Here is a 10,799-nt window from a genome sequence, read left to right on the forward strand (position 1 = left end):
ATGTGAAATTTTTTCAGTCTGATAAGCTCGAACCCAAAGCGGATAAATGCATCTTCATAAGATATCCAAAACAGTTGGATACATCTCCTATCTCAGATCCGGAAGCAAAGTGTTTGTTTCTAGAAACGGGTTCTTTCTTGAGGAAAGGTTTGTCTCGATAGAATTGAGTGGGAGGGTGATAGAACTTGATGAGGTTATTGAACCATCACTTCGACTAGTGTGTAGCAGGGCACATGAAGTTGTTCCTGTGGCGCCTACACCAATTGAAGTGGAAGCTAATTATGGTGATCATTGAGCTTCGGATCAAGTTACTACAAACCTCGTAGGTCGACAAGGTCGCGTACTACTACAGAGTGGTATGGTAACCCTGTCTTGGAGGTCATGTTGTTGAACAATAATGAACCTACGAGCTGTGGACAAGCGATGGTGGGCCCGGATTCCGACAAATGGCTGGAGGCCATGAAATCCGAGAGAGGATCCATGTATGAAAACAAAGTGTAGACTTTGGAAGAACTACTTGATGGTCGTAGGACTATCGAGTAAAGATGGATCTTTAAAAGGAAAACAGACGACGATGGTGATAAGTCACTATTAAGAAAAGCTCGACTTGTCGCAAAGATGTTTCCAACATGATCAAACAGTTGACTATGGTGAGACTTTCTCACTCGTAGCGATGCTAAAAGTCTGTTAGAATTATGTTAGTAGTTGTTGCATTATTTTTGAAATATTGCACATAGGATGTCAAAACATTGTTTCCTCGGCGGTTTCCTTGAGCAAACATTGTATGTGATACAACCAGAAGGTTTTGTCGATCCTAAAGATACTAAAAAGTATGCAAGCTCCAGCGATCCTTCAATGGACTGGTGCAAGCATCTCGGAGTTGGAATATACACTTTGATGAGATGATCAAAGATTTTGGGTTTGTACAAGGTTTATGAGAAACTTGTATTTCCAAAGAAGTGAGTGGGAGCACTATAGAATTTCTGATAAGTATATGTGGTTGACATATTGTTGATCAGAAGTAATGTAGAATTTCTGTGAAGCATAAAAGGTTGTTTGAAAGGAGTTTTTCAAAGGAATACCTGGATTGAGCTACTTGAACGTTGAGCATCAAGATCTATGGAGATAGATCAAAACGCTTAATAAAACTTTCAACAAGATGCATGCCTTGACAAGTTTTTGAAGGAATTCGAAATAGATCAGCAAAGAAGGAGTTCTTGACTGTGTTGTAAGGTGTGAATTTAAGTAAGACTCAAAACCCGACCACGGCAGAATAAAGAGAATAGACGAAGGTCGTCTTCTATGCCTTAGCCGTAGACTCTAAAGTATGCCATGCTCAGTACCGCACCTGATGTGTGCCTTGCAGCAAGTCTGTTAAGAGGTACACAGAGTGATCCAGGATTGAATCACTGATCAGCGGTCAAATTTATCCTTAGTAACTAAATAGACTAAGGACTTTTTCTCGATTATGGAGGTGGTTAAAGAGTTTGTCGTAAAGGGTTACGTCGATGCAAGCTTTGACACTAATCCGAATAACTATGAGTAGTGAAACAGATTCATATAGTACAGTAGACATTTGGAGCATTTCCGAATAGCACGTAGTAGCAGCATCTATAAGATGACATAAAGATTTGTAAAGAACGCACGGATCTGAAAGTTTCAGAACCGTTGACTAAAACCTCTCTCACGAGCAAGACGTGATTAGACCCCAGAACTATGTGGGTGTTGGATTCGTTGAAATCACATGGTGATGTGAACTAGATTATTGACTCTAGTGCAAGTGGGAGACTGTTGGACATATGCCCTAGAGGCAATAATAATTAGTTATTATTATATTTCTTTGTTCATGAGAATCGTTTATTATCCATGCTATAATTGTATTGATTGGAAACACAATACTTGTGTGGATACATAGACAAAACACTGTCCCTAGTAAGCCTCTAGTTGACTAGCTCGTTGATCAAAGATGGTCAACGTTTCCTGGCCATAGGAAAGTGTTGTTACTTGATAACGGGATCACATCATTAGGAGAATCATGTGATGGACTAGACCCAAACTAATAGACGTAGCATGTTGATCGTGTCATTTTGTTGCTACTGTTTTCTGCGTGTCAAGTATTTGGTCCTATGACCATGAGATCATATAACTCACTGACACCGGAGGAATGCTTTGTGTGTATCAAACGTCGCAACGTAACTGGGTGACTATAAAGATGCTCTACAGGTATCTCCGAAGGTGTTCGTTGAGTTAGTATGGATCAAGACTGGGATTTGTCACTCCGTATGACAGAGAGGTATCTCGGGGCCCACTCGGTAATACAACATCACACACAAGCCTTGCAAGCAATGTGACTTAGTGTAAGTTGCGGGATCTTGTATTACGGAACGAGTAAAGAGACTTGCCGGTAAACGAGATTGAAATAGGTATGCGGATATTGACGATCGAATCTCAGGCAAGTAACATACCGAAGGACAAATGGAATGACATACGGGATTATATGAATCCTTGGCACTGAGGTTCAAAGGATAAGATCTTCGTAGAATATGTAGGATCCAATATGGGCATCCAGGTCCCGCTATTGGATATCGACCGAGGAGTCTCTTGGGTCATGTCTACATAGTTCTCGAACCCGCAGGGTCTGCACACTTAAGGTTCGACGTTGTTTTATGCGTATTTGAGTTATATGGTTGGTTACCGAATGTTGTTCGGAGTCCTGGATGAGATCACGGACGTCACGAGGGTTTCCGGAATGGTCCGGAAACTAAGATTGATATATAGGATGACCTCATTTGGTTACCGGAAGGTTTTCGTGCATTACCGAAAAAGTTTCGGGCTCATTGGTAGTGGACCGGGAGTGCCAGGAGGGGTGCCGGGGACCATCAGGAGGGGTGTCACGCCCCAAGGGGTCTCATGGGCTATGGGAAGAGATAAAACAACCCCTAGTGGGCTGGAATAAGTTCCCACTAAGGCCCATAAGGTTTGAGAAGGAAAAAACACAAGGTGGAAAGAGTTTCCAAGTGGGAAGGTGGAATCCTACTCCAAGTAGGATTGGAGTAGGACTCCTCCAAGTAGGATTGGAGTAGGACTCCTCCACCTCCAATTTCGGCCAAACCTTTAGGTTTTGATGCTGCCTCCTCCCTTCCCTCCCTCCTATATATAGTGGGGTTTTAGGGCTGATTTGAGACAACTTTTGCCACGGCATCCCGACCACATACCTCCATGGTTTTACCTCTAGATCACGTTTCTGCGGAGCTCGGGCGGAGCCCTGCTGAGATTAGATCACCACCAACCTCCGGAGTGCCGTCACGCTGCCGGAGAACTCATCTACATCTCCATCTCTCTTGCTGGATCAAGAAGGCCGAGATCATCGTCGAGCTGTACGTGTGCTGAACGCGGAGGTGCCGTCCGTTTGGCACTAGATCGGAGCGGATCGTGGGACGGATCGCGGGACGGTTCGTGGGACGGTTTGCGGGGTGGATCGAGGGACGTGAGGACGTTCAACTACATCAACCGCGTTTCTTAACGCTTCTGCTGTGCGATCTACAAGGGTACGTAGATCGGAAATCCCCTCTCGTAGATGGACATCACCATGATAGGTCTTCGTGCGCGTAGGAAATTTTTTGTTTCCCATGCGACGTTCCCCAACAACATGAGCGTGAGCCATGGTTATAGCACTATAGATGGTGTGGAGTGTGGCGGAGGTTGCAAGACAAAAAGGAGAAGATAGTCACATTAACTAGGCATATCAATGAGCTGTGGAGATGCTCATCAATAGATGTCAATGTCAATGAGTAGGGATTGCCATACAAATGATGCACTAGAGCTATGAGTATGTGAAAGCTCTTAAAGAAAACTAGTGGATGTGCATCCAACTTGCTTGCTCTCGAAGACCTAAGGCAATTTTGAGGAAGCCTATCATTGGAATATACAAGCCAAGTTATATAATGAAAATTTCCCACTAGCTATATGGTGGTGAAAAAACGAGAGACTCTTAATCATGAAGATCATGGTGCTTAATATGCACAAGTGTGGAAAAGGTGGTAGCATTGTCCCTTCTCTCTTTTTCTCTTTTTTTGGGTGGGCTCTTTGGCCTCTTTTTTTTGGTGGGCTTCTTTGGCCTCTTTTATTTCCTCACATGGGACAATGCTCCATTAATGATGATCATCACACTTTCAACTCAAAACTTACAGCAACAATGACTCTATATGGAATGCCTTCGGTAGTGTACCGTGACAACGATCTAGCATGGCATAGACATCAATGTAAACATCATTCTAGCTATCTTACGATCATGCAATGGCAATGTAGACGTGGTGGCACATGTCATGGTGGTAGTTGCATGGCAATATATCTCAGAATGACTTTGAAAAAGCCATAGTAGGTAGGTATGGTGGCTGTTTTGAGGGAGGCTAATGGTGGATTTTGTGCACTGGCGAAAGTTGCACGACACTAAGAAGATAGTGATGGTGGTAGGTGAAAGTGCATCTAAACCATGGACTCAACATTAGTCATGAATAACTCATATACTTGTTGCAAAAGTTTTATTAGTAATCGAAACAAAGCATCCAACGCATACTCCTAGGGGAAGGGTTGGTAGGTATAAACCATCGCGCGATCCCGACCGCCACACAAAGGATGACAATCAATATACTAATCATGCTCAGATTTCATCACATAGCGGTTCACCATACGTGCATGCTACGGGAATCACTAACTTCAACACAAGTATTTCTAGATCCACAACACCTTACTAGCATGACTTCAATATTACCATAACCACAACTCAAAACTAATTGAGATGAATCAAACTTCTCTAACTATTCAATGCACATGAAGGTGGAAGTTTCCGTATCCCTTTGGATAATTACCCCTTTTGAGACTACTTTCAAAGCATAGATCAACTACCAAGCCACGCACCGCTGTGCTCTAAAAGATATAAGTGAAGCACATAGAGCAAAAGTATCTAGCTCAAAAGATATAAGTGAAGCACATGTGAGCTGAATTGTCTACCAAAAGATATAAGTGAAGCTCGACAAAATCACGGTGAGTGCGTGTCTCTCTCTCTGGGTGTGCAGCAAGGATGATTGTGACACAACAAAAATAAAAGACTCCTACGATGCAAGACGCTCCAAGCAAAAACACATAACATGTGGTGAATAAAAATATAGCCCCAAGTAACGTTACCGATGGATTGAAGACGAGAGAGGGGATGCCTTCCCGGGGCATCCCCAAGCTTAGGATTTTACGGCATTCTTGAATCTCTTGGGGTGCCTTGGGCATCCCCAAGCTTGAGCTCTTGCCACTCTTTATCTCTTTGACCATAAGAACTTCACCCAAAACTTGGAAACTTCACAACACGAAACTTAAACAAAAACTCGTGATAACATTACTACAAGAAAGCAAACCACCACTTCCTTAGGTACTGTAGAAAACTTAAATTCTACTTGTGCTGATGTTGGGTTACTGTACTTTCAATCTTCCATGGCTAATACCCCCCGATACTATCCATAGTTTCATCAAAATAAGCAACCAACACAACAAAAACAGAATCCGTTAATAGCAGACGAGTCTGTAGCAATCTGTATATTTCGTATACCTCTGGTACTTCAAATTTTTTGAAAAATTACGACAGTCTGAAGAATTTGCATAGCAATCAGCAGCAAAAAGAATCAATCAAAATCTCTTACAGAAAAAAATGAAAATTCTTTTCGTGAGCAGAAAGTTTCTGTCTTTTCCAGCATGACCAAACGATCATCCCCAAGACTAATCATAACGGTTTTTCTTGGCACAAACGCAAAAATAAACACAAAAAACACAATCATAACAGAATTATGAAAGTGTGGAAAACACAAAACAGAAAGAAAAAGGATATATTCGTTGGGTTTCCTTCCAACAAGCCCTTTTGTTTAACGCCCTTAGCTAGGCAATAAGTGATGGAATCACGTATAGTCATCTTTGGTGCTCAAACCATAAGTAGCCCTCATCATAGATTCATAAGGCAATCTTATTTTCTTTCTAGGAAAGTGCTCCATGCCCTTCTTTAAAGGAAATTTAAATCTAATATTCCCTTCCTTCATATCGATGATAGCACCAATAGTCCTTAGGAAAGGTCTATCAAGAATAATGGGACATGAAGGATTGCAAGCTATGTCAAGTACAATGAAATCCACGGGTACATAGTTCTTATTTGCAACAATAAGAACATCATCGATCCTTCCCATGGGTTTCTTGACAGTAGAATCCGCAAAATGCAAATTAAGAGAACACTCTTCAATCTCATGAAAACCAAGAATATCACATAAAGACTTTGGAATCGCGGAAACACTAGCACCCAAATCACACAAAGCATTGCACTCATAGTTTTTTATCTTGATTTTGATAGTAGGTTCCCACTCATCATGAAGTTTTCTAGGTATAGAGACTTCTAGTTCGAGCTTCTCTTGAAGAGATTTCATCATAGCATCTACAATATGCGCGGTAAAGGCTTTGCTTTGGCTATAAGCGTGTGGAGAGTTTGCAATGGATTGCATCAAAGAAATGCATTCAAACAAGGAGCAAGTATCATAATTGAATTCCTTGAAATCCAAAGTGGGAGTTTCATTACTACCCAAAATTTTGACTTCTTCTACTCCACTCTCCACACCTTTATCATCAAGATAGGTGGTCTCCGGATCATTGGGGCGTTTTTCAACCAAAGTGGATTCATATCCAGACCCTCCATAAGTAGGTTTGACACGCAAAAACAAAGATTCAAGAGGAGAGACACCAAGCACTTTAAGATCTTCGTGATTTGCATCACTAGAATGCACCCTTTTAAACCATTCATGTCTAGCGCGAATTTGGGCGGTTCTTTCTTTGCTCTCATTCATGGAGATACGCATAGCTTTCAAAGTTTCATCCAAGTTGACCTTGGGAGGAGCACATCTAACTTTCAAAGCATCAATATCACAAGACATCCTATCAACGCTCTTAGCCAAATCGTCTATTTTGAGTAGTTTTTCCTCTATGGACGCATTGAAAATCTTTTGAGAGCTGATGAACTCTTTGATATTACTCTCTAGATCAGAGGGTAATTTGTTGTGATTTCCATAAGTGTTGTTCTAGGAATTGCCATAATTGTAAGAGGAGTTACTAGGAAAAGGCCTAGGAACATAGTTTCCTCTAAAAGCATTATTGTTGCCAAAATTGTTCCTACCAACAAAATTCACGTCCAAACTAGCGTTGCTACTCTCAATCAAAGAAGATAGTGGCATGTCATTAGGATCTACGGTAGCGTTTCTACTAGCAACCAAATTCATCAACTCGTCCATCTTAGCACTAAGCGAGTTAATTTCTTCTATAGCATGCACCTTTTTGCTAGCAGGCGACCTTTAAGTGTGCCACTGAGAGTAGTTGGTCATGATATTGTCTAGGAGTTTTGTAGCGTCTCCTAACGTGATTTCCATGAACGTTCCACCTGAGGCGGAGTCCAAGATATTGCGAGAAGTGAAATTCAAGCCAACGTAAAAGATTTGTATAATCATCCACAAACTCAAGCCATGAGGGGGACAATTTCTAATCATAAGCTTCATCCTCTCCCAAGATTGTGCAACGTGTTCATGATCAAGTTGCTTGAAATTCATGATATCGTTATGTAAGGAGCTGATCTTAGCCGGCGGAAAATACTTGGATATGTAAGCATCTTTGCACTTATCCCAAGAATCGATACTATTTTTAGGCAAAGAAGAAAACCAAGTTTTTGCGCGATCTCGCAACGAGAAAGGAAAAAGTTTCAACTTAATCACATCATTATCCACATCTCTTTTCTTTTGCATATCATAAATCTCAATGAAGGTATTGAGATGGGATGCAGCATCTTCACTAGGAAGGCCAGAGAATTGCTCTTTCATAACAAGATTCAGCAAAGCTGCGTTGAATTCATACGATTCCGCACTAGTGGCGGGAGCAATAGGAGTACTAATAAAATCATTATTATTAGTGCTCGAGAAGTCGCAAAGTTTGGTGTTTTTAGCCATGATGACTTCAACAAACAAACAAGCACAGAAGCAAGCGAGAAAACCGGCAAAGGCAAAAGAAATGGGCGAAGGAGAAAGGCAAATGAAAACGACAAATTTGAAGTGGGGGAGAGGAAAACGAGAGGCAACTGGCAACAAAAGTAAATGCAAGAGAAGAGTTTGTGAGACCTACTTGGATACATCTTGATCTCTCCTCCCCGGCAACAGCGCCAGAAATACTTCTGCTACCTCAAAAAGATCCCCGACAATGGCGCCAGAAATACTTCTGATGTCAGTTGTGCTTTCCTTGCAACGGCGCCATAAATTGTCGTGTCGACGGCACCAGGAATCCTTCAGCTGCGGCTACGCCTTAAGGGACTTCCTAGGCAAGTACGCAAAGGATTTACCCCGTGGCCTTGGAGCCTTGTGTTGGTGTTCCCTCGAAGCGGAAAGGGTGATGTAGCACAGCGGTGGTAAGTATTTCGCTCAGTTTGAGAACCAAGGTATCAATCCAGTGGAGGAGTATCTCAAGATCCTGCACAAACACAAAAGCTTGCTCCCAAAGCTATGAAGGGGTTGTCAATCCCTTATAGATTGTTTGCCAAGTGAGAACTAAAAGCAACAAAGTAACAAAGCAAAGTAAAAACGGAGGTGTAAACGATGGATGTGAATAGACCCCGGGGCCGTAGTGTTTACTAGTGGCTTCTCTCATGAAAGCAAGTAGACGGTGGGTGAACAAATTACTGTCGAGCAATTGATAGAACCACACAAAGTCGTGATGATATCTATGCAATGATTATATCTATAGGCATCACGTCCAAAACAAGTAGACCGATACTGTCTGCATCTACTACTATTACTCCACACGTCGACCGCTATCCAGCATGCATCTAGTGTATTAAGTCCATAAGAACAGAGTAACGCCTTAAGCAAGATGACATGATGTAGAGGGGTAATCTCAAACCAATGATAAAACCCCCATCTTTTTACCCTTGATGGCAACTACTTGATGTGTGCCTTGCTGCCCCTACTGTCACTGGGAAAGGTCACCACATGGTAGAACCTAAAACCAAGCACTTCTCCCATTGCAAGAATCATAGATCTAGTTGGCCAAACAAAACCCAAGACTCGGAGAGACTTACAAGGATATCAAATCAGGCATATAAGAAATCAACAAAGACTCAAATATATATCATAGATAATCTGATCACAAATCCACAATTCATCGGATCTCGACAAACACACCGCCAAAGAAGATTACATCGGATAGATCTCCATGAAGATGATGAAGAAGTTTGTATTGAAGATCCAAGAGAGAGAAGAAGCCATCTAGCTACTAACTACAGACCCGTAGGTCTGAAGTGAACTACTCACGAGTCATTGGAGGGGTGATGATGATGATGAAGAAGCCCTCCAACTCCAAAGTCCCCTCCGGCAGGGCGCCGGGAAGGGTCTCCAGATGAGATCTCGCGGAAACGGAAGATTGCGGCGACGGAAAAGTATTTTCGAGGCCCCCCTGATTTTTTGCTGAATATTTGGGAATATATAGGCCAAAGATCTAGGTCACGGGGCGGCCAGGGAGGCCACAAGCCCTGCCACCGCCGCCTCCCCCTGATGGTGGAGTGGGGGCTTGTGGGTTCCCTGGAGCCCACCTGGCTTGGCCCAAAGGACCCATGATCTTCTTCCGTTCGGTAAAAAATCATTTCGGGGTTTTTCTTCCGTTTGGACTCCGTTCCAAAATCAGATCTGAAAAGAGTCAAAAACACAGAAAAAACAGGAACTGGCACTGAATTAATAAGTTAGTCCCAAAAAAGATATAAAAGGTACATAAAACATCCAAAGATTACAAGATAACAGCGTGAAACCTTCAAAAATTATAGATATGTTTGAGACGTATCACGCGGCTTAGCAGCAGTGCTTTCAATGAGCAAGCGCTACTACAATAGTTATCAGTAGCGTTGGACATGGAAGCGCTGCTGCTAACACTATTTACCAGTAGCACTGCCCATACCAGAGCTACTACTAGTGTTTAGCTGTAGCGCGATAGCAGTAGCGCTTGGCCCAGCGCTACTGCTTTACATATTTCCAGCGCTACTACTAGGGTTTTCTCTAGTAGTGTGAGGAACGATTTTAATCATCCTCTCTGAATCACATGATTGATTTCAAAAACAAAAAAATATGATTAAAAAACACCAATATGGTAGAATTGCACATGCATAAACAGAGGATTGCAAAAACACGAGAATCTGTAGAACTAGACGTTTGATTTGCATAAATAGGAAAAACGCAGAAATCCTAAAAAAGATGATCGGATCAAGATTAAAACATATGCAAATGTAAAGATCAAAGTAGCATTATGTTACTTCTGGCCTTTGCCTTGTTCTTCATGCATAGTAGGATGTAGAAAAGAGGCTTGAGTTGATTGTAAAGTTTCTTTATCCCCCCCTCCCTGAAACTGAAACCAGAGGAAAAAAACTCCATTTTTCGTACGATCCATTCCTTTGAATCAGATAGATTAGGTGTCGTCAAGCAAAAAAAATTCTCAATCCCATGTTATTTCCTTTGTTTTCCTATATATCAAAGAGGCCCTCAATGTTCTGGTCTTAAATGCATCCTTTAATATTTCACACTGCCTAATTATTTATTACGATTTCTCATGTTTTTGTTTAGGATAGTATTGAAGATGTGTCTACCCGCCCTCAAAGTGAAGAGTGTTAGAGTAAAATGAGATTGAATGAAAGTGAATGGACCATTAGTCCTGTTTCTATTGATTCTCAAGTATATATACATCTGGAAGAGGTGCGA

The sequence above is a fragment of the Hordeum vulgare genome, chromosome 5H (genome assembly GCF_904849725.1).
Source record: "Hordeum vulgare subsp. vulgare chromosome 5H, MorexV3_pseudomolecules_assembly, whole genome shotgun sequence".
Lineage (NCBI taxonomy): Eukaryota > Viridiplantae > Streptophyta > Magnoliopsida > Poales > Poaceae > Hordeum > Hordeum vulgare.